A 22,669-nucleotide genomic window follows, 5' to 3' on the forward strand; every position below is an offset into this window, starting at 1 on the left:
ACTTCTGTGTGCTAACATTGGTATCACCAACTGGGAACTTGCAAAAAATGCACAGATATAGGAAGCCTTTCAGAATATTATTGAGCAGGTAACTGAAAACCAGCTTTTTTGCTTAACCCTTTATGTCTCCATCCCTACTTCAGCCATTAAAACAGCTGCCTGAACACCCCAGTAGCGTGTCTTGCTGCTGTAAGCAGCGAGGCCATGTCAGCTATGGAGATAAACAGTTTAAAGTTTAGTTGTAGGCTGTCAAAACTGGCAAAAATTTTTCCTGGTTTTAGCAGTCTGTGTATCCCAGAATATTAATAATGCCTGGGAATGAGGGCTTTGTTGTAAGTGTAAAAGTGATCTTGGATTTTTCCCTTGAATTCTGTACATGCTGTGCAGACTGCTCTGTGTAATCTAGGAACTGTGAGTGCATAATTTATTGGAATACAACAGGCTTGGGGTCAGTGCACAGGTATAACCACAATTGGTCTGTGAATCAAGAAAGTTTTGGTGGCTGATTCTACCCATGTAGCTGTGAACTGTGCTGTTGAGCTTGACAGCTCCTGGCAGTGAATGGGTAGGAATCCAGCAGCATTTTCAGAATTTTTTCATCCCATGAAGCACTGATGTAACAAGCTATCCCTCATTGATCAAGCAGCAAATGAACTATTTGGCTATAAGGCCTGAACACTGCCAAAAAGTGTGACTTGTTAATCATAGACCTTTTAACATTCAAAGTTAAGGAGAATTGCCACCCAGATGTGGTCTCATTGGGGGCTGAGGTTGACTGTAAGCACCCATCTGCATTGTACAAGGAGCTCTGATTCGACTTTAGGATGTGCATGATCCTGCTGCACCACTTCATTATTGTGTGTATTTTTTAAATACAATTTCCAAAAAAGGCTCTTGTGTGTTCCAAGTACGTTGGGAGAGGGCCCCTTATTATATGTCATTGTCCTGTAGCAGTTGATTTCTTTTGTCTAAAACTAATGTATCAAGCAAGTTTGAGATGTAAGACATTTGGCAAAGCATGACACCTTTTCAAGCAAGCCGGTACCAGCCCAGGATATGTGACATCCATTAATAACCACTCAGAGGCGACCACAGTTATAGACCACATATGAAAGCTGAAAACCTGCTCGCTGGCTGTGAGTAAGATGCCTTTCAGAGTCCAAAAATAAAAACAGCTGTCTTTGTGCATAACAGTGCAGCAAAGTGAGTGCCTTAAAAGCGCATCACTGTTTTGCACAAACACAATTATATCACCCAGTAACGTGCCATTGCCTCACATCAGAACTAAATCAGTCAGTTATGTGGTTTGCTGCCACAGACAAAGTGACAGGACCATCTGGTGTGTTGCAGGCTCAGCTTCCCACGGGCGTGTGAGCCGAGCGTGGCTGACAGCCAGTGGCGGTCATGTCGGGCAAGATCAGCCGCTCCATCTCCACGGCACCGTCGGCCGGCTCTCCTAGTGGGGACCCTGCCACGGACAAGGCCTCCAGGGACCAACACTCACCGACGGAGTCACCTCTTCAAGTTTTTGTCAAGGCCAAGAAGGGCATCAATGACATCTATGGCACCATTGATGCTTATGTGCTGGATGCTGTGCACTTCGTTGACAGTGAGATATAGGGATTGATGCAAGCAGCAGCTGCACTTCATTGTTGATGCTATTGCTGCTGTTGCTATCTTTCTGTCTTTCTTCCTTCTTCTATCTTTTCTATCTTTTCTTCCTTCTATCTTTCTTTCTATCTTTCTAATCATCATGCCTTTAAGATGCACATAGTGACTTTTCTCTTGTTTTGCATTTATTTTTTTCTCTGGTCATAATAAATAATGCATGCAGGAAAGATGATAAGAGTGATTGTGTCAATAGCTTGTGCACACTTACAGACATGCACAGTACTTAGTCATGCATTGCTCAAGTCCTGAAGTCAGAGTTTGTTTTAGTCAACAACATTACCTGTTGGACGATATGTCAGAAAGCCGCCGCACGAGGGTCCATACAAAGCCTATTCAACAATTTTACACTGCATTAGCAAAGCTGAGGTGTATATTTGCCTCACTCTTTATTGAATGTTGTTCCCAGCTCTGCCTGGACAACGCTGCCTGACATGACAGCATGGAGTAATGGAAGTGCACCAATGTTCTGAGCACCTAATCACGTTCTGACCACATTTTGCCCTTACTAAATAGTGATGCGTGTTTCTCCAGGTGTTTTTATGTGAAGCTTGTGTTCGCCCCGCAGCGCGCTCACTTGTTTCCTCTTTGTTGCCACCCAGCCATCCAGACAGACAAGGACCTGTTGACCGACGCCCAGGCTAACGCCATCCGAGACCTGCAGACGAAGGTGAAGGGCATCCGAGAAGTTCTGGCCAGAAATCACATGAAGGTGGTCTTCTTCGGCAGGTGCGTGCGCGGGCTGGGCGGTCGCTCTGCCGCGGCTGTCGCGCTGAGCACGTTCGGCCAAACTTTGTTGAGCCGTAGACAATTGAATAGCCGATCTTGTGGGATAAAAGAATCGTATGTACACTGTGAGGTCGCTGGCCTTTGACAGGTCAAAGTCTGGCCATGGCTACCAGCCTAGGGAATTCTTTGGTAACCATGCAGTCTGATGCAACAATGGCGTTTTAGGCGAAGCCATGTATCTTTTATGTTTTTTTAGACAATTGGACAAATTGATTTATAATTACGACTAGTTTTATTAACCTTGGATGAGGCATGAAAGACAGACTGAGGGCGAAATTAAATCGCTTTTTTACTGGACACCTTGCTTTATTGGGTAGTTTTTATGCTGGTTTCTAATGCCATGATTACTTGGACGTCAGTAGACATCGTATTTAGACTTCATGAAGGTCGGAGGTCACTGACCTAAAATGACCGTGAGCAACACCACCAAGTGTAGTCCGTGCCACTTATCCAAACTCAGATACCAAAAAGTCTGCAAGTTTTGGGTCTACTGACCTGAGAAGACATTACTTACCATGGCACTGGCACTAGTAACCTTTTACTTCGGAGATAAGTCTAGGTTTAGTGTGGTTACACTAGGAGGCCCGAGGGTACTTCATACATCGATCTGAAAGTCGGTCCTGTGTAACCTTATTTGACCTGAAGGTCGTGACCGAGGCAGCTCAAGCTTGTATCTTTAGCTCTCTTAGTTCTTGAGATGTCAGGGGGATCAAATTGACCCTTCCCCGCACCCGTGCCAGTCGCAGTCAACCAGCAACCCCGGCACGTGTTAGATGAAATGGATATGATTCATTGCCTGCAAAGAAACGGCCCACAGTTAAAGTCAATGCATGACATTGGATCATGTGACGCTACGCTACAGACCCTACGTCGTTGCGATGCGATGACAGTACGGTGCGATGGGGGCACGGCCTTGTAGTCCCCCCCCCCCCCCCGCCAGCTCCGTAGCCTGACTGCGTCTCTGCCCACCTTTCCAGGACTAGCAACGGCAAGAGCTCGGTCATCAACGCCATGCTGCGCGACAAGGTGCTGCCCAGCGGCATGGGCCACACCACCAACTGCTTCCTGCAGGTGGAGGGCGTCGACGGCCACGACGCCTTCCTCACCGTCGGTGACGACGGACGTCGGCGCAACGTCGAGGTCGGTGGCCTGGCGGGCTGTCGGTCAGGTGCCCGTGCGGCGGGCCGTCAGTCAGGCACCCGTGTGGCGTGACGTCAGTCAGGCACCCGTGTGGCGGGACGCCAGTCAGGCACCCGTGCGGCGGGCCGTCAGTCAGGCACCCGTGCGGCGGGCCGTCAGTCAGGCACCCGTGCGGCGGGACGTCGGTCAGGGACCCGTGCGGCGGGCCGTCAGTCAGGCACCCGTGCGGCGGGCCGTCGGTCAGGCACCCGTGCGGCGGGACGTCGGTCAGTGACCCGTGCGGCGGGACGTCGGTCAGGGACCCGTGCGGCGGGCCCTCAGTCAGGCACCCGTGCGGCGGGACGTCGGTCAGGGACCCGTGCGGCGGGACGTCGGTCAGGGACCCGTGCGGCGGGCCGTCAGTCAGGCACCCGTGCGGCGGGCCCTCAGTCAGGCACCCGTGCGGCGGGACGTCGGTCAGGGACCCGTGCGGCGGGACGTCGGTCAGGCACCCGTGCGGCGGGCCCTCAGTCAGGCACCCGTGCGGCGAGCCCTCAGCCAGGCACCCGTGTGGTGGGCCTCGGTCAGGCACCCGTATGACGGGCCGTCAGTCAGGCACCCGTGCGGTTGGCTATCAGTCTGGCACCCGTGCGGAGGGCTGTCAGTCAGGCACCCGTGCGGCGGGACGCCAGTCAGCGCCGGCCGACACAGGCGGCGTGTTGGTCCAACCGGGTTTGAAGGCACGCCTCTTCCTTCACTCAATTGTTTATCATAGTCTTGCGGTGGTTCCGTGACGGCGATGCATCTGGTGGTTTGCATCGGATCTCAGGCCTGCTGTTCTATGTGTCAACTCATAGTCTTCATCTATCCGTTGCACCAATACACCTGGCTATGTCCCGCCTACCCGTGTCCGTTTGATCGTGTCCCGTCTGACCGTGTCCCGTCTGACCGTGTCCCGTCTGACCGTATCCCGTCTGACCGTGTTCCATCTGACCGTGTCCCGTCTGACCGTGTCCGGTCTGACCGTGTCCCATCTGACTGTGTCCCACCTGACCGTGTCCGGTCTGGCCGTGTCCTGTCTGACCGTGTCTCGTCTGGCCATGTCTTATCTGACCGTGTCCCACCTGGCCGTGTCCGGTCTGACCGTGTCCCGTCTGACCTTGTCCCATCTGACCGTGTCCCGTCTGACCGTGTCCCATCTGACCATGTCCCACCTGACCGTGTCCAGTCTGACCGTGTCCCGTCTGACCGTGTCCGGTCTGACCGTGTCCCGTCTGACCGTGTCCCATCTGACCGTGTCCCACCTGACTGTGTCCCGTCTGACCGTGTCCCATCTGACCGTGTTTCGTCTGACCGTGTCCGGTCTGACCGTGTCCGGTCTGACCGTGTCCGGTCTGACCGTGTCCGGTCTGACCGTGTCCAGTCTGACCGTGTCTCATCTGACCGTGTCCCACCTGACTGTCCAGTCTGACCATGCCACACCTGACCGTGTCCCACCTGACCGTGTCCCATCTGACCGTGTCTCGTCTGACCATGTCTCGTCCGACCGTGTCCGGTCTGATCGTGTCCCGTCTGACCGTGTCTCGTCTAACCGTGTCTCGTCTGACCGTGTCCGGTCTGACCGTGTCCTATCTGACCGTGTCTTGTCTGACCATGTCTCGTCTGACTGGTCCCGTTCCCCGCCGGCAGTCGGTGGCGCAGCTGGGTCACGCGCTGCACAAGGAGAAGCTGGACGAGTCGGCCGTGGTGTACGTCCACTGGCCCAAGCGACGCTGCCACCTGCTCAGGGACGACGTGGTCTTTGTCGACTCGCCGGGCATCGACGTCACACAGGTGCGCAGGTTCTGTTCAGTGCCACTGTGTGGTCCTCACCCCCCTCCCCCCCCCCCCTCTTTCACCCTGCCTCTCACTTTGTTGATTTTCTCCTGTATCGATGCGTCTAAACATGGTCGACTTATTGTCACAGCCGCTGACTTTTCGGACTGGGGGCGGCGGCTCGGGTGCAGTCCCCCTCCCTCTCATGAAAGGAGGCTCGCCTGACCTGAATGGCCAGTTATTCTTAATGGGGGGAATTTGTCTGGTGTCGGCATGAGCGAGGCCCATTGAAGTAGCAGTGCACGGGCGCGCCGAGATGGCTGAATAAGTGCGTCACGGGAGGGGGAGGGGGGTAGTTTGCGTGGTGTAATATATGATGTTTATGCAGCGTAATGCATACTGATCATCTTCGTGCTTGGTGTGGTGAGTGCCTGTGCAGTGTTTGTTGAGCCCGCTGATTGGTGGAGGCATCTGTGATTGTGCTCGCGTGCTGTATGTGCTACCTATGGCCCCTGCCGCCGTATTCACCCGTATATCGTCACATGGCCTCCGCCGCCGTGTTCACCTATGTGCCGTCACGTGATCCCCAGCGCCGCGTGCATCTGTGTGCCGTCACGTGACCCCGGCGCCGTGTTTATCTGTATGACGTCACGTGACCCCGGCGCCGTGTTCATCCATATGACGTCACGTGACCCCGGCGCCGTGTTCATCCGTATGGCGTCACGTGACCCCCGCCGCTGTGTTGACCTGTGCACCGTCACATGACCCCCGCTATGTGACGTCTCCGCGTCGCCGGCAGGGTCTCGACCACTGGATCGACGCTCACTGTTTGGACGCGGACGTGTTCGTGCTGGTCGCCAACGCCGAGTCGACGCTGATGCAGACGGTAAGGCTCGTGCCACCGCGCTGGCCTGCGGGGACCAGGCGCGTGGAGTCCGGCCGCGACCCGGCGGGACCGCTGGCACCAGGCAGCGTGTGCGAGAGAGCTGGCCGAGTGTGGCCCGAGGCGCCCCGTCTCTGCGGGAGAGCTGGCCGAGTGTGGCCCGAGGCGCCCCGTCTCTGCGGGAGAGCTGGTCGAATGTGGCCCGAGGCTTTGCGGGAGAGCTTGCCGGGCGTGGCCCGAGGCGCGCGGTCTGCTGTGTGAGGCTGCTGCTGATACTGCGGTACTCGCTGAACTTTGTTGGGCTGTGCTGCTTGTGCTGTCATTGCAACACATACTGACGCCGCAGGTGGAATGGGACGAAACTGCCCACTTCAGGGACAGGGAAACTCCTCAATGGCAATGTCCCTGATGCTAATTAAGTCTAAGATCAGCAAGTACGTATGCTTTATAATTGAAGTTACCTGCATTTTTTACGATTCCCGCTTCTGCGATAAGCATGTCGACGTGTCGTTATTCTTGACGGAGTTCTATTTCATTTCGTGCTCATCAATGCCATGCACATCTGCTCACGGCCTGTTTGTGCTCCAACGCCATGTCGAAGTATGGCACTGACCATCATCTGGTACGGCCCGACCACCAGCACTCTGGGCTGACATTGCTTCCAGCTGCCGTCAAGAACACCATCTCTCTTTCAGGAGAAAAACTTCTTCCACAAGGTGTCGGCCCGGCCTCTCGAACCCGAACATCTTCATACTGCAGAACCGCTGGGACCAGACGGCTAACGAGCCAGAGTTTGTGCAGGTGAGGTCTGCGGCTGACCAAGAACGCATGCGAAATGGGGACGGTGCTGAGCACAGTCCCGCCCGGGCCTCGTGTGGGCTCGAGCTCTGGTGGACTAGCAGTGTGCGGGGCTCGGGCTTTGACGGACCGGGGCTCGGGCTCTGGCGGACCGGCAGTGTGCGGGGCTCGGGCTCTGGCGGACCGGCAGTGTGCGGGGCTCGGGCTTTGACGGGCCGGGGCTCGGGCTCTGGTGGACCGGCAGTGTACGGGGCTCGGGCTCTGGCGGACCGGCAGTGTGCGGGGCTCGGGCTTTGACGGGCCGGGGCTCGGGCTCTGGTGGACGGGCAGTGTACGGGGCTCGGGCTCTGGCGGACCGGCAGTGTGCGGGGCTCGGGCTCTGGCGGACCGGCAGTGTGCGGGGCTCGGGCTCTGGCGGACCGGCAGTGTGCGGGGCTCGGGCTCTGGCGGACCGGCAGTGTGCGGGGCGGAGGAGTGTGTCCCTGGTATGGGACGTGGTCTGCGCCGTCAGGCGCGGGCGTGGTCACCTGACGAGCTCGGCTGTTCGGCAGGGCTCTGGGCTGGACCCGGCTGTGGTGAGTCCGTCCGACCCTGGCCCACCGGTGGGTCGCTGTCCGCACCTCCCAGTCCTGCCGCCTCGCAGTCCCTCCGTCTGGCTCTGAACGCCTGTCGTGCTTTGCTTCCAGAGGCTGTGTGGTTTCGTCTTGGTGGCTCGGTGGCCTTTTGTGGTCGCATTATTCATGAATGAAAACGATCATTGGACAGCAGAACTGGCTTCGAATCTCGGCGGCCAGTGTCCGGTGCATATAAGTTAGGTATGTTGACGCGCCAAGATGCTTTCATCACACCATCTTTGACAGCATCCGTTATTGGTATCCGGACTCACTGGGCACCGAAGGTGTTGTTTTAGTTGCAAATAATCGAGAGAATCAGGAGGGCCCATGGTGTTGGCAGCGTCAGGATCGACGAACGGTCTTTGTACGGCTTACTGCCAGCTGCACGTGCTCCCGAAGGATCAGCTGTGGTCAGCTCTCGAAACATGAATGCAGTGGCTCACTTGGGACTGCTCATCGCTCCGTTATTGAGTGGCGACCATCCGCTATGGGATGCTGTGTGACAGGCTCAGCCGCTTCGGACATCGAAGCGCTTGTTGCGCTCACTTGCCACGCGCCCGGGTGGCCAGTTGAAAACCCTTCGGCCGCGCAAGGGTTAATTTAACCCCCTGATATGTCAAAAACCATGAAAACTAAAGGCACCAAATTCACACAGTGGTTTCACATGTATGTGAACTCACTTGTGTCAGCATTTGGGGTTCCTAGGTCATGATTTCCGGTTCAAATAACGTCAGGCTCAAGATAATCGTCCGAAGTGCCCCCAAACCTTCTTATGTAACCGTCTGTAACCCTGGTACCCGTTCTAAGCAAGATGTCACTGGTGTTCATTTAAGGTCAGCGACCTTTTCACCTTGAGGAGGTCATGGTGACCAAAGTCCTACGAGATTTTTTGATTTTTTGTATCACAATAGGCCTCAAGGATTGCGCTGGCCAGTATGCTCCTAAAAAATGCCGACCTGGGTCATTTTGGATGAATGACCTACCATGAACTCTAAGAAGTCCATAGAAGATGTTTGTTGCGGTCCCTGCTATTGATAATTCTAAATGAGCACCAGAAACTAATCCACACACAGCAAGCTCTCGTGTAAAATATCGGGCTGGCTTAGACCCTCGTCTGACCTTCATTTCGGGCCCGACATAAGTTATTTTCTTTGTGACCCTAATTCGAATTGTTATATGGCCTATGAAATTATCTCAGTGATGATGGCTTCGTTGAACACTCCATTGTCGCATCTGATTGAAATATTCCCTGGAATAGGTCAGCGACCTTACAAGGTACATCTAATTTGTTTAAGCCAGAAGATCCACTATTCGCTTGACTGTGTTGTGCTGATTGGGCGCGGCTGAAACGCTGCGTTCTGAAATTATGATGCAAAAATCTTTTTGAAATTATGAAAAATACCATTATGAATTATTGAAAAATTGATACGAATACTATGAATTATGAAAAAAACAGGTGGGTTAAGTTGTTCCCACACGGGCTTGTGTTAGGAATCATTCTGCCACACTGTTCCTGATGTCCTTGGACTGTTTTGCCTACCTTTATCACCCGTCTGTGGTAGGATGAATATCTTCGCCGCCCGGAGGACCCAAACCACCCGTGTTTTTGTTTCATTGATCCCTGTTTCTTTCTCATCGGAAGCTTCCTGCGCACATATCGTTAGAGATCTCCCTCCTGAAGCTAATACCTTTGCCATTTCCATGGAAGCCGCAATCGCGGCATGCGCTTCTTTTTTCGAACAGGTTAAACTTTTGAAGATGCTTCCTACACCGCGAAAGTTTTGTCTGTCAAGCTGCCGGTTGGCGCTAAATGCTTGCTGTATGCTGAATGTATATCTGCATTGACGTGTTTGCCCCGCTAAGGATGGTTTCCCTAAGATGGGTGCCGCTACCTAGAAAGCTATGCATATTCTAAGGTTTCGTTTCCGAATTTTGTTCTTGATATCCAGATGGTAGAACAGATAGAGGTAGGTATATTCATATATCTATCGAGGCGTAAATCCATCTAGCTGTTGAGCTTGACGACAATTACCCATTGAACTGTTACGTTTGGCTCATGTTTCAAGAATTTGATCATTGGCAGAAATGATCTTCTTTTTTTAGCATTTAGCATTTAATCATAGCAGAAAATGACGGACGGTGGCGAAAAAGGCTGATCCAGCAATGAGCCGCCGCTGCGATGAATACACGCACTTGGGTTGTCTTGTTGACGCGTGCACATAGTCGTCAGCAGGGTCGGAACGGACGGTGGCCCGCTGGCTAGCCGGGGACCGTGGCGGGGACGGGCGCCCGTGACGGGAAGGAGGACCCGTGACGCGCGCTCTCGGGTGGGGCACGAAGCAGCCGACGGTCCGAGTCACGCCTGGCGCCTGCCCTCGGGGCTCACCGCTCTGACGGGCTGTAGAGTCTGGAACGCACCCAACCGTCAGGCACTCAGCTTTGCGTGCTCCTGCACGCTGCCGGCCGGCCAGATCAGGAGGGTCACCGGCCCTGTCAGTTTAGCAGCGTCTGCCTCGCCCAGGCTGTCTGCGACTTGTGCGACATCGTCCAGCTCCAGCCCGGTCCAGCTTGGATCGTGACGCTAGGATAACCTGATGTCGGGCTAGTACGAGACCGGCGCGGAATGAGCCGTTGTGCAGCCGCAGACGCTGGGACGCCCGGCGGCGTTCCTACGCGGCCGAGCGTTAGACGCGCCTGAGCTGGCGCTGGGCGAGGCCGCGGCGCTGGTACAGGGCCACCGTTGCCGTGGTGAGGCGCAGAAAACTGACAATGCCACGCCGCAACATGACTTCCGTTGTGTTGGGCAGGGTTCTGTCGCTTGCTTGCATGATCCCCAGCGTTTCGCCGCGTTTGAGCACGCACTGATCTCGACTTATCGCACTGCGACAAGATCGCAACTACTGTCGTGTTTTGCTGCTGTTGTACACCGCGTCTATGTAATTGTGTGTAGCTCTGAGTTACTTGATATAGGCTGTTGTGTTTGATAATCGTACCGCTGTATAATGCTAGTACAACACGTTCACCGATTGTCACACATCGAATGCGACCGTATCATCCGAGATGTGATCAGCGGTGTCTAGCTGCCCTTTATCGGCCGGTGGTGGTGTCACATTCTGGCGGTGGACTCCGAGCAGCCGATGTCTCCGACGAGGCCCTGCCCTATCCCGAGGTCCCGCGCTCTGGTGCGCCCCAGCCGTCCGCGAGCATGGCAGCCACAGCCGGAAGATGTTTTTGGTTGGGCCTGTGTCGTAGCTGGCTTTTGCGACCACGCTTTCGGGGCTGCATCTGAGCGCTAATATGACCTCTGCAGCCGCCGGCGCTCCATAGACAGGCTCGCGGCGACGTGCGTTGCGGTCCATTTTTCTTTTGGAAAAAAGAAGGGAAGGCTTGTACAAGCTGGGGCTGAGCCAACTGTGCCTGTCAGGTCCATCAGCAGCACCTGACCTGACCTGACGTGACCTGAGCGTGCCGTTCCCGCCAGGTGCGTCAGCAGCACCTGACCTGACCTGCCCTGATCTGACCTGAGCGTGCTGTTACCACCAGGTGCGCCAGCAGCACCTGGAGCGGACCGTGGCGTTCCTGGTGGACGAGCTGGGTGTGGTGTCCCGCGCGCAGGCCGAGGAGCGCGTCTTCTTCGTCTCGGCCAAGGAGTGTCTGCTGCAGCGGCTGGCCGAGCAGAAGACCCCGGCCGGCCTGCGTGAGTGGCCGAGGCGCGCGGCGGGAGCGACACGCGCTAACGCACCGGCGCTGGCACGAGATTTGCCGTGTGGCTGCTGACGCTACTGTGGCTGCCAGCTGTGGCTGCTGGCGCAAGTGCTGGAGCGATGGCTTGTACCGCACTTGTAGCTTTGTGGCTGCCAGCCCGTACAAAGCCCTTTTAAAGGGAGTGTTCCTCATTTATATGGGGTTTTGATCTGAAATAGCCGCCTTGAAGACCTTTTGGTGCTGTCCACAATCTTGCACTTCCTTAAGACCTAAGCCATTCGTAGTTTTTGAGCTGCGCGCCCTCGAAAACAGGTCAGGGTATGTTGGAGAGAGTTTTATAGTCACTTTGGCATTCATGCCGTCATAATAACGTCATTCAAATCCTGCCATTCCATGAGCCATGCGGCGATCAAGGCCAAATACAAATATCATTGTCGAGGCGTTCATATCTGATGTTCGTGAGCGCGATTTCCAGACGTGACGACCGTCAATTGGCTCTCAATCAATGTTGTGCAAGGTACGATGACGTAATCAAACCATAACGCATTGAGGAGTACATTTACTAAACGGAGAATGGCTATGTCTAGAGAAATATTTTCCACTTAAAAGATATGCCGATAGTTATAAGTGAGCTTGTTTCATCATATCTGATTCTTGCTTCAATATCTTAAAACGTGAAAGATTCCCTTTAAGCAGTGTTTGTGGCTGCCAGCCCTCACAGAGCCCTTTTAAGCAGCGTTTGTAGCACATAGCTGGATATGCGGACTCCGCATGTACTAACACACGCAGTAAGTCGTAACACGCCAGTGAGGTGCGCATCGGTGTGTTGAGTCATCATGCCACCGTGCAGCCTGTTGCTCCGAACAGCTGGTTCCCGCTAGGGGGCGTGCATCTGCCGTGTATCGTGTATCGTGTATCTGCCACACCACGTGCGGCTGACGCGGCGCTCGTCCCCGCTCAGCGCCGGTGCTGGCCGAGGGCTTCCAGGGCCGCCAGTTCGAGTTCGAGGAGTTCGAGCGTCGGTTCGAGCGGTGCATCTCGCAGGCGGCCGTGCGCACCAAGTTCGAGCAGCACACGCGGCGTGGCCGCCTCATCACCGGGTACGCGTCTGGCCGGTGGCCGGGCCGAGCCCTCGGTAGCGGCGCTCCTCCCGCTCATGCTGCCGGCCCATCCGACGCCGTTCGCGTCCTGGCGCACCCAGCGTGTAGTTTCTCGCGCGAGCTTGTTGTAGTGACCGTGGCAGTACCGGCAAATCAGCGTTCTGCTGAGACGTGGCCCGCCGCTCTCATCGCCGCCCTGTTGCAGTGTGGTCGTCCCGTGCTTCTTGACTGCGCAGCCGCAGTCCACGGCCGCGGCGCGCTGTGCCCGGTGCCGGGGCCGACGGCCGCCGAGCCGCTGACCGAGCAGCCTCTCTTCCGCTCCGCAGTGAGCTGCAGTCGGCCATGGAGGCGCTCTGCGAGCGGGCGTACGCGGTGCGAGCGGCCAAGGCGGCCGGGCGCGCCGCCACGCAGGCCCGCCTCACCGACACGGACACCCAGCTGACGACGCTGATCAGCAGCATGAAGGACAAGATCTACGCCATGACTGACGACGTAGAGCACCAGGTGGGCCGGATCGGCAGAGTCGATGCGGTTTAATGTGTTATAACAAAAAAGGAATACCATCACTCATCACGGCTGTGAGTTGCGCACAAGTTTCCCTGCCTGTCGTGATGCCGCCTTGACATCTGCTGTCAAATGTTACTCATGGGAGTTTTTGTTATGATCGTCTGTGGAAAACCACAGACTCATGTGAAGTTGGCTGTAACAAGCTACAAAGTGTGCGTTTGCAGTACGGCCGGAAATGGTCTAACGGTCGTTTGCCACGGCGTTAGGTTAGATATGACGCAGTGCTGGGGATTTTCCCATCTTACGCTTCACAGAAACATCTTTTTTGCCTCCTCTGTCGCGAACGCTCCAAGAAGGGCAACTGTTCCACCTGCGCTGTTTGTCCCATCGCTCAAGGCTCTTTCGAGTGCCGCCTGTCGGGTGCTGCTCGAACCACTGCTGTTGCGCTGCTCTGCCGGCAGGTGGCGGTGGCTCCGGGGGAGGAGGTCCTCTGCCCTGACCGCAGCTCTGCCGGCAGGTGGTGGTGGCTCTGGTGGAAGAGGTCCTCCGCCTTGACCACAGCTCTGCCGGCAGGTGGCGGTGGCTCTGGGGAGAGATCCTCAGCCCTGGTCGCTGCTCTGCCGGCAGGTGGCGGTGGCTCTGGGAGGAGGTCCTCCGCCCTGACCGCAGCTCTGCCGGCAGGTGGTGGTAGCTCCGGTGGAGGAGGTCCTCCGCCCTGACCGCTGCTCTGCCGGCAGGTGGCGGTAGCTCCGGTGGAGGAGGTCCTCCGCCCTGACCGCTGCTCTGCCGGCAGGTGGCGGTAGCTCTGGGAGAGGAGGTCCTCCGCCCTGACCGCAGCCCTGCCGGCAGGTGGCGGTAGCCCTGGGGGAGGAGATTCGTCGTCTCTCGGCTCTGGTGGACGCGTTCTCCGCTCCGTTCCATCCGGACCCGCTGGTCCTAGCGGTCTACAAGCGCGAGCTGCACGCGCACGTGGAAGCTGGCCTGGGTAACAACCTGCGCAGTCGGCTCTCTGAGGCTGTGGCCTCCAACGTGGAGAGTAACCAGCAGGAGATGACTGGTGAGCACGGGGCTGTACGATGGGATGACCCGTTCAATAGTTTGTGTCAATAGGTGAAGCGTAGTGTTACCCAGTCCTGGTTTTGGCCTGGAATCCGCTGTTTTTTGGTCATGGATATGTCTTGTATGCAATGAAATGAGTCATTTCGCGCCACATACAACCTTTCTTCCCTACGCTATATGATTTTCGCTTAGGTCTGTGTTTGAGTTCGAAGAATTGGCCTCGTCACTGATGTGCAACGTCATCATGCCAAATGCTTTGTTTCCTCGATGAAAGGCGTTCAGGTTTCACCGGCAATGCAGAGGTCCTCTGTATTTGGTGTTTGCGCTGCGCGGCGGTGACACTTAACGCACTGCTCCAGAGCGTATGACACAGCTGGTGCCGGAGGAGCGGCGCCACCTGCTCAAGACGCTGCTGCCCCGCCGGCAGCCCTTCGAGGTGCTCTACCGCATCAACTGCGGCAGCCTCTGCGCTGACTTTCAGGCAGGTGTCACCGACCGACGGCTGGGGTTGGCGTGGCTGTCCGGCCGGGACGGGGGTCCGGACCACCACGGGAGCCGCCGGTACCGCCGCGCGGCGCAGGACACGGCTGTGACTTGTGCCATGCCGTGCCGTGCCGTGCCGTGCCGTGCCGTGCCGTGCCGTGCCTTGCCTTGCCTTGCCTTGCCGTGCCGTGCCGTGCCGTGCCGTGCCGTGCCGTGCCGTGCCGTGCCGTGCCGTGCCGTGCCGGCCGTGCTTTACCATGTCGTGCCATGCCGTGACGTGCCGCACCGTGCCGTGCCGTGCCGTGCCGTGCCATGCCATGCCATGCCATGCCATGCCATGCCATGCCGTGCCGTGCCGTGCCGTGCCGTGCCGTGCCGTGCCGTGCCGTGCCGTGTCGTGACGTTACGTGCCGTGCCGTGCCGTGTCGTATCGTGCTGTGTCTTATGCTGTGTCGTGTTATCACGCGGCGTGTCGTGCGAAGCCGACGCGGCCGCCAGTGACTGGCGATGCGGCTGCGGTTCAGTCGCGAGTCGGGCGCGGCCGGAGCGGCACTGCGTTTGTCAGCGGTGGCAGCCCGCCCGAGCGCGGGTGTGCGCCCGGACCGTCTCCGCGCCCGCTGCCGGGGTATGACCGGTGCCTCGCGCGGCCGACAGGAGGACATCGAGTTCCGGTTCACGCTGGGTCTGACGTCACTGGCTCGCCGTTACCTGGGCGCCGCCAGCAGCAAGATCACCCTGCTGGGCCTGGCCGAGCCGGTGAGATGGCCCGGCGGTTCGGCGCGGCCCAGGCTGCGCCACCGGTCACCTGTGGGGAGGTCCGGGGGAGACGGCGGACCAGTAGTCGCCTCAGTGGGGTTTGATGGAATCTAAGTGAAGTACGGGGCCAGGTGTACTTTAGGAACGCCTGCGCTCTCGTGGAGTCGGTCCCCTAGTAACGGCGTCTGTATGTCTGATCTCGCCTCTCGATCTGATTAGGAATTTGGATTATCCAAATAAAGACAGCGGTGAAGTCGACTGTTCCTCGTGCTCTGCACCACGCTCGCGTGCCGCCGTCCCTCTTTGTATCACCGGGGCTTCAGAGTGCTCAGTGGGCCCCAATGGCTGGGCTTCCCCGAGATGCGGGCACCCTCCGTCGGTGGGGGAGTACCCGTGAGTCCGGACCCGAGTCCCGACCGGTGACGGAGTACGCCGGAGTCCGGGTGACCTCCGGGGGTTTCCACTTTGGAAGCCGGGATGTCGCACGCGTCCGGCGAGTGATCGAGCGCCGCGCTCGGCAGGTCCCCCGCAGTGTGCCGCTGACGCCGCGCACGCCCGAGGAAGAGAAGCGCTCCGCCGCCGACAGCGACCAGCTGGCCATGCTCAGCCGTCTCGCCCTCTCTGCCATCTCGTCACAGGGCGCCGTCGGCGGACTCCTGGTGGCCGGATTTGTAAGTTGTGGCGCCGCTCGGGGTGGCGCCTGGCGTAGTGAGCTACGGCCAGTTTTGAGCGTGCTGAAGTCACGGCTCGGTTCCGCGTGCTAAGGTAAAGCCAGGGTAAAACCATACGTGTCATCCTTGGCTGGAAATAAACGTACGCCGGTGCGGCTCCGCGCCGATGTTCGTGTGCGCGGACTCCCTGCCGGTGGGTGTGTTCACGCTCCTCTCCGCCGATTGCGGTCGCTGCCGCGGACAGCTGTGCCATGACGACCGGACTGCTGGCAGGCCCCGCCTTCCCCGCGTGTTCCCCGTCGGACCCAGCACTGACTCACACTAGGGCGGCCCGCGCTGTCCGCCGTTACCCTGGCCGCCTCGCCGTGCCCCCCCCCCCCCCCCCCCCCGGTCCGGCCCGCCCCTCCGCCGGCCTGGTCGTGTCCTTACCCGGCGCCCCGGCCCGCCGTCAGCTGCTGCGCACGGTCGGCTGGCGGCTGGTGGGCCTGACAGCTGGCCTGTACGGCTCGCTGTACCTGTACCAGCGGCTGACCTACACCAACCAGGCGCGCCAGCGCCGCTTCAAGCGCCAGTACGTGGAGCACGCCACCAGGAAGCTGCGCCAGATCGTGGACCTGACGTCCACCAGCTGCAGCCACCAGGTGCAACAGTGAGTATTTGCCGCCGCAGCTGCAGCCAACAGGCGCAACACTGAGTATGTACCGCCGCAGCTGCAGCCACCAGGCTCAACAGTATGTACCTCCTCAACCGCAGCCACCATGTGCAACAGTGAGTATATGCCGCCAGAAATGCAGCCACCGGGTGCAACAATGAGTTTGCATCCTGTCAGCTGTACGTTTATATAGACGCATGACGTGTGGTGTCGTTGCTTTTGAATAGCGAAATATTTCGGGAACTTCACCGAACCTTCTGTCGTGAAGAGAGACCGATACCTTCTTCGGAATGATGGTTTTATGACATGACTGTTGGAACGGCGTCACAGGTCGCGTGACCACCGGATGATCACCCAAGTGCGGGACGTGCTTTGTTTTGCCGACAGAAAACGAGCTTACATCTGTGGCTGTGGATCGCGCTTTACCATCACGTAACACACTGTCTCCCCCTGACAGAGAGCTGTCGAGCACGTTCGCGCGGCTGTGCCACCTGGTGGACGAGTCCATCAGCGACATGCGGGGGGAGGTGGCGCGGCTAGACGCCGAGATTGCCGAGGTTGACGCCGTGGCTGACTCGGCCAAGACCCTGCGTAACAAGGCCTCGTTCATCGCCAGCCAGCTGGTCACCTTCGCCGACACCTTCCTGACCGATGTCAGCTAGGAGGGTTGCTAGTGCAATGAGAGCAGCATTGACTACCGGCCGGTGACGTCATCGGTAGCGGGATGACGTCACCGGGTACCCTAATGCGACGTCATCGATAGCGTGGTGACGTCACTGAGGCGTCTCGCCGACCTGAGATTGTGCCATTGGAGCTGGCCGCAGAAGATCGGCCGCCGCCGTTGTTAGGACAGACACGATTCTGTGACCCTTTTACGGGGTCTAATGACGCCAGGATGTCTCCACGCGTCGGTAGTTTGTCACTGATTGATTGAATCCCCGTTGCATGGCGGCGTTTGTGCGTCCACGGTGTGTTAGTTGTCGAATCGCATCATGCCGGACTGGATTGATGCCATCAAGGGTGTAAAATTTGACAGTTGGCATTGGGATGCCTGGTGTGTGATCACTCCCTTTAAAGTCAAACGACCCATGTTGGATTGACAGCGTTTTCTGCGCGATTTTTTCGTTGATGTAAATTGCCCGGGGGCATCGTGGTGCTAATACATTGATAATGTAGCCTCCAAAGTGAGAGTTTGTGAGGTAATGTTGGCGACTTAGGTTGGGTAGGCTGTTTTGACTCTAGAAAAGGCGTGTTCCGAAGGCCTGACGTGAACTTGGTATTTGCGTATCCTTACCGCACCGACCGTTCGCTGGTTGGCGGAAAGTGCGCGTTCGTTTGCCATCTTTGGCCGCGTTCTCCTTTCTCAGGTTAGTATCTTGGCTTAATATCTCATAGGAAGTGGTTTTTCACATAAAAGGGAGCGCAATGCGGGTAGTCTCGCACCCTTTTATGGAATGCCAACGGTCGTGGTCTTGGCAGCCCCCAGGGCCGTGGCGCAACCGGCATTGGTGCACGGGGTGCCGAGTGTGAGCCGAAGCCCCACATATTTAGCCATTACGTCCCGGATTATGAATAACGAAAAGATGACGATTTGCTTCCACGGCTAAGCTCTGGTTTTGCCAAGACGTCATGGATGTGGCAAAGGCACGCAATTTTCCCATCACTAGCGGGAGGGAAAAAAAATTATCATCCCTCTCTCATCTTCCTGCTGCGATGACAATGCAGGCAGAGGTCTTTTAACTACTAAGCTGTGCCTTTTGTCATTGTTCGGCAGCTACCAGTCTCTGCCGCCGCGTGCAATTGGTGCACACCCCCACCCAGCGTCGGACGGATATTAGTGAGGCTGCCGGGGAGCCGGGTTTACTTGAGCTGGCCCCCGAGGAACGGAGGCTACGACGGCGGTGTCCGGTCGGCTAACGCCCGTCATGGAAAACCAGCCGGCAGTATGTCAACAGCGAAAGTGAAACTCGCCCGGGGTCGACGACCGCCGTTCGCTGCTTGGGCTGCACGCTGCCGTACAGCGTGGGCTTCCTCCGTCCGGAGGTGCCTTTGGCTATGGTATGCGAGAAGAGGACGAGGGACATGTGCACGCACAGCGGGGTCGGTGAGGCTGATAGCCGTAGGCATCGTCGTGGGGGCTGGCTGCAAGGTTCTCAGATCTCAAATCGCTGCATGTGGGGTCGTGGAGCAAATTGTCTGGGAAATGGCGGGTTAGTTTTTTTCTCGAATTCATGGCCCTCTCGAACTCACGTAATTTGTTTGCAGTCGCAGCCTAGCTAGGGACGTTACCCCGATTAATCAGGCACGCAGAAAAGACACCTGTCCGGTCTCGGTCTAAACGGAACTTCCAACGACATACTCTGGTCGACTCTCATCGCCTTTTGTTCCTGAGAACAGCTACTTCAAATGACACCGGACTATTGTAATGCCACAGGCACTGTCCTTTTACCTCCTGTCCCAACCACGCGCGCACACAGGCCTGGTGCGTTCGTACTGTGAGGTGCCTTATACGGGTGCACTGCAAACGGCGTTGAAGTGTTCATTCGTTGCGACATATATGATGGGCCTCGGCCTCTAAGCGGCATTGACACGTTTCCTAGCGGTTTCCCAGCGTGGTTTGCCCATCGAACCGCACGCACCAGCAGCTTGGTGCCTGCAGTTTCGCTGGCTTTACTGGCGCACATCACTCGTGATATCGGCGCCAGTGCCGCAGTGACGTCCAGGCACAACGGTGAAGCGTGTCGTGCTCGGTCACATTTTGAACCCGGCGTGGCACTGAGACCTTCCCCGTCGGTGGCTATTTGCGCTTCCGTGGGAGCGCGAGCCGGCTCCTCCGGCTGGGAGCTCGGGGTGCATGGGAACAGGGGCGGCCCCGGCAGCGGCGGCGCCGCCGGCGCGGACCCGAAATCGGCCCGCTGTCCTGCGCGGCCGGCGGGAAAGGCGCAGCGGCACAACAACAGGAGGGGTGAACGCACTGCCACGGATGTTTGTGACCCACCTGAGCGTCAGCGCACCGCCGTATATCGGTCAGCTGCGGCCGGCCGGGCAACGGCCATGGGTGGGCCGCAGCACCATGTCCGCCGACTGGGACTGCACGCCACGTCAGGTCACCGCGCCGAGCTGCCTCAGACCGGCTGCGCCCATCGGCCGGCCGCATCACCGCAGGTGAACGATACGACACCCGCGTTCTGGCCAGTCCGTCTGACACTGCGCCACCGGTCATTCCCCGTTCCTCCTCGTGCGCTGCGAAACCTGTCAGGATGGTAGTGCAACCGCTTCGGTTGCCATGTGGTGGTTGACAGCGAATGAATCGGGCATATTGTGATTGTCCTAGTTGCCTTTTTCTACGTTCACACACATCTTTTTAAGCTTTCTCTGACGGCATCAATCGCCAGATCAGGGCAAGGAAGGTCGTTTTGTATGTGTAACACGTGTTACTCACCTCCGGCGCCGCTGTTACAACAGCATCTCATTTACACAAGCGGGCACTCAAGAAAACCATCGGGTTTCAGCTGTTTGATGAGATAAAAGGCCAGAAACATTACAAGTGTACGCAAGAAATATCTTGTCTCCGATACACCGAATTGCGTTGCGTGCGGGTGTCCCAGTCGAGAGTCGATCGACGGAAAATGACAGAAAACTGCACCGGTCCAGCGGTGGACTGACGGGGGTATCCAAGTCGCAACCTGGCGCAATGCCGTTCGGCGACCGCTGCCATTCAATGCTTATCCACCTAGGCTTACCCATCCCGGTGTCGAAATCTCAGTGGAATGGTTACATACAAACCAAGCGTGCGCCTGCTATTTATCTGTTTAGTTGTTTTTAAGCGTAAGCGATCCATGGACAAATGTCCAATGGCGGGTGAGGTCCATTTTTGGAAGCCATAGACACACAATGGACACAAAATCAAGAATACTGTTCGCAAGCACGCATACGCAGCATACACAATCACGCATGCAACTTACACACAAACCGAAAACCAGCGGTCTTCAAAGGAACGCTCCACAAGGACCAGCAAACCTGAACAAATTAGACCAGGATGATTTTGTTGGCTAAGAAAAGAAGACCGAAGGCGAATGCTGAATAAAACGATTGGAGTCCATCAGAGGACAGTGGCAAATACATTTACCAGTGGCTTGCAAACAGCCTTGCAAATGGCTGTGGAAAGTGCCATGCGCGCTAGGCAGGTGCTGCCGGACCGAACAGTGATAGCAGGCAAACATAGGCAAGCCTCTGATGATACGTTATAAAAGAATAACATGTCAGACTGAGCAAAGCGCGCCTTCGTAGATGCTGTTTTAAATTAGCAAGAGGATGCTTATAATGCACTGGAGGAAATCGTGACTGAGCACTCGAACCCAGCCTCATGATAAATCTGTGTCATGGTCGTTGGAACCGAGCCAGTGCAAAACAGCAGCACCGCTGCAAATAACAGCATCGTACTCGATCAATGGCCTTGTATCAGTGTTAAGGTCACACAGCAAGCCTTATGATTGAATCGCGCTCGTCGAAAGCACAACAGCGTTTGAGCGCTTCACATAAGAAGGCCCAGCATCCTGTTTGCTTTTGAGACGGTCGTGTAGATGCGACAGGCATAGCTAAGTAAGCAGGCAAGCAGGACACCGTGCGCGTGAGTCTGCTGGCAGCTTTCCAAACAACGGCTGTCTAGTGCCTTTGAGCAGAGGACAGATGACGTACGGAAAGCAAAGGCTTTCACAGGTAAGATTTATTTCATCTAATCCACGCTTATACGTACCTGCTTCCCATTCCTAGTCATTCGCAGCCAACCGTGAACCACTCGTTTCTATTTTTAGCGCTTTATTTCCCGAGTATGTATATCACTCAATACGGTTAACGCACAGAATGGCCTTTTTTCAGTGATTGCAGTGATAAGTAGCAGTCATAGAGCTCATTATGACTTAAAGAGTGTGAATTCTTGGCATTGTTCAGTGTTCATCAAAGTATATACCCCATCTATTAAACTTCTTTCTTGCGCCAGTACTGATACCCACAATTCTGCCTAAATCTGTACACAGCGAAACGCGTTCCCAATTTTACAATTACTACAACTAATTTTGCGTGGGTGCCAATGGACTCCATAGACCACCCGACACCTTAAGTGTTTTAACGGACTACAAATTAGTATTTTTTTACTCAGCTGGGCTCATTTTCAGTCCCAAGCTTTTTGACCACCCACCCGGGTGATCCAAGTGTGCCTGAGGCGTTCAACAGTCTGCTCTGTTATCGATTCGGTGATAGATTTTCACATAATCCGCGTACAAAAGGCATGAAATCCTTACGTGGTCCGGGTCACATCGGCCAGCAAGACAAACAGCAACAGCCCCACAAAGCTGGCTTCCGGAACACCAAATCACACACAAATGCAGTCAGACCGCTTGTCGCTCAGCACTGCACGGTGTGAACGATTTTTCAGTACAGCTCCAGCCAGCTATACGCGCCCCAATGATGCGGAAATAATAGCGGAGCTTGTACATCAGCGGAAGGTGACTGGAAGCTGATTGACGCTGATGAATGCTGACGAGCTATCGCCATAGGAGCTTTAATGCTGCCAGTTAGGTTGTAAAAGCTCAGTTGGGTGCCAACTAGGTTGTGGAGGCTCAGTTGGCTGCCAGTCAGGTTCGCGGAAGCTCAGCTGGCTGCCAGTCAGAGGTTGCGGAAGCTCAGTTGGCTGCCAGTCAGGTTGCGGAGCTCAGGTTGGCTGCCAGTCAGGTGCGGAAGCTCAGTTGGCTGCTAGTCAGGTTGCGGAAAGCTCAGCTGCTGCCAGTCAGGTTTGCGGAAGCTCAGCTGGCTGCCAGTCAGGTTGCGGAAGCTCAGTTGGCTGCCAGTCAGGTTGCGGAAGCTCAGTTGGCTGCCAGTCAGGTTGCGGAAGCTCAGTTGGCTGCCAGTCAGGTTGCGGAAGCTCAGGTGGCTGCCCGGTGGTGGTCAGTGGAACTCTGCATTGGGGGGAGGGAGATGAGCCAGGCCGGCCAGGTGACGGGTCAGCCAGCTGCCAGGGGCCACCCAGCCAGGTCACAGGTCAGCTGCGCTCC

At 56.6% G+C, this 22,669-nt stretch overlaps 1 pseudogene; it reads left to right on the plus strand.

The window, feature by feature from the left end:
• Positions 1–941: 941 nt before the first annotated feature.
• Positions 942–17,795, plus strand: LOC119098502 (transmembrane GTPase Marf-like; annotated as a pseudogene).
• The last annotated feature ends 4,874 nt before the right edge of the window (positions 17,796–22,669 follow it).

This window comes from Pollicipes pollicipes, unplaced genomic scaffold (assembly GCF_011947565.3).
Source record: "Pollicipes pollicipes isolate AB1234 unplaced genomic scaffold, Ppol_2.1 Scaffold_4740;HRSCAF=5597_pilon_pilon_pilon, whole genome shotgun sequence".
In the NCBI taxonomy this organism is placed as follows: Eukaryota; Metazoa; Arthropoda; class Thecostraca; order Pollicipedomorpha; family Pollicipedidae; genus Pollicipes; species Pollicipes pollicipes.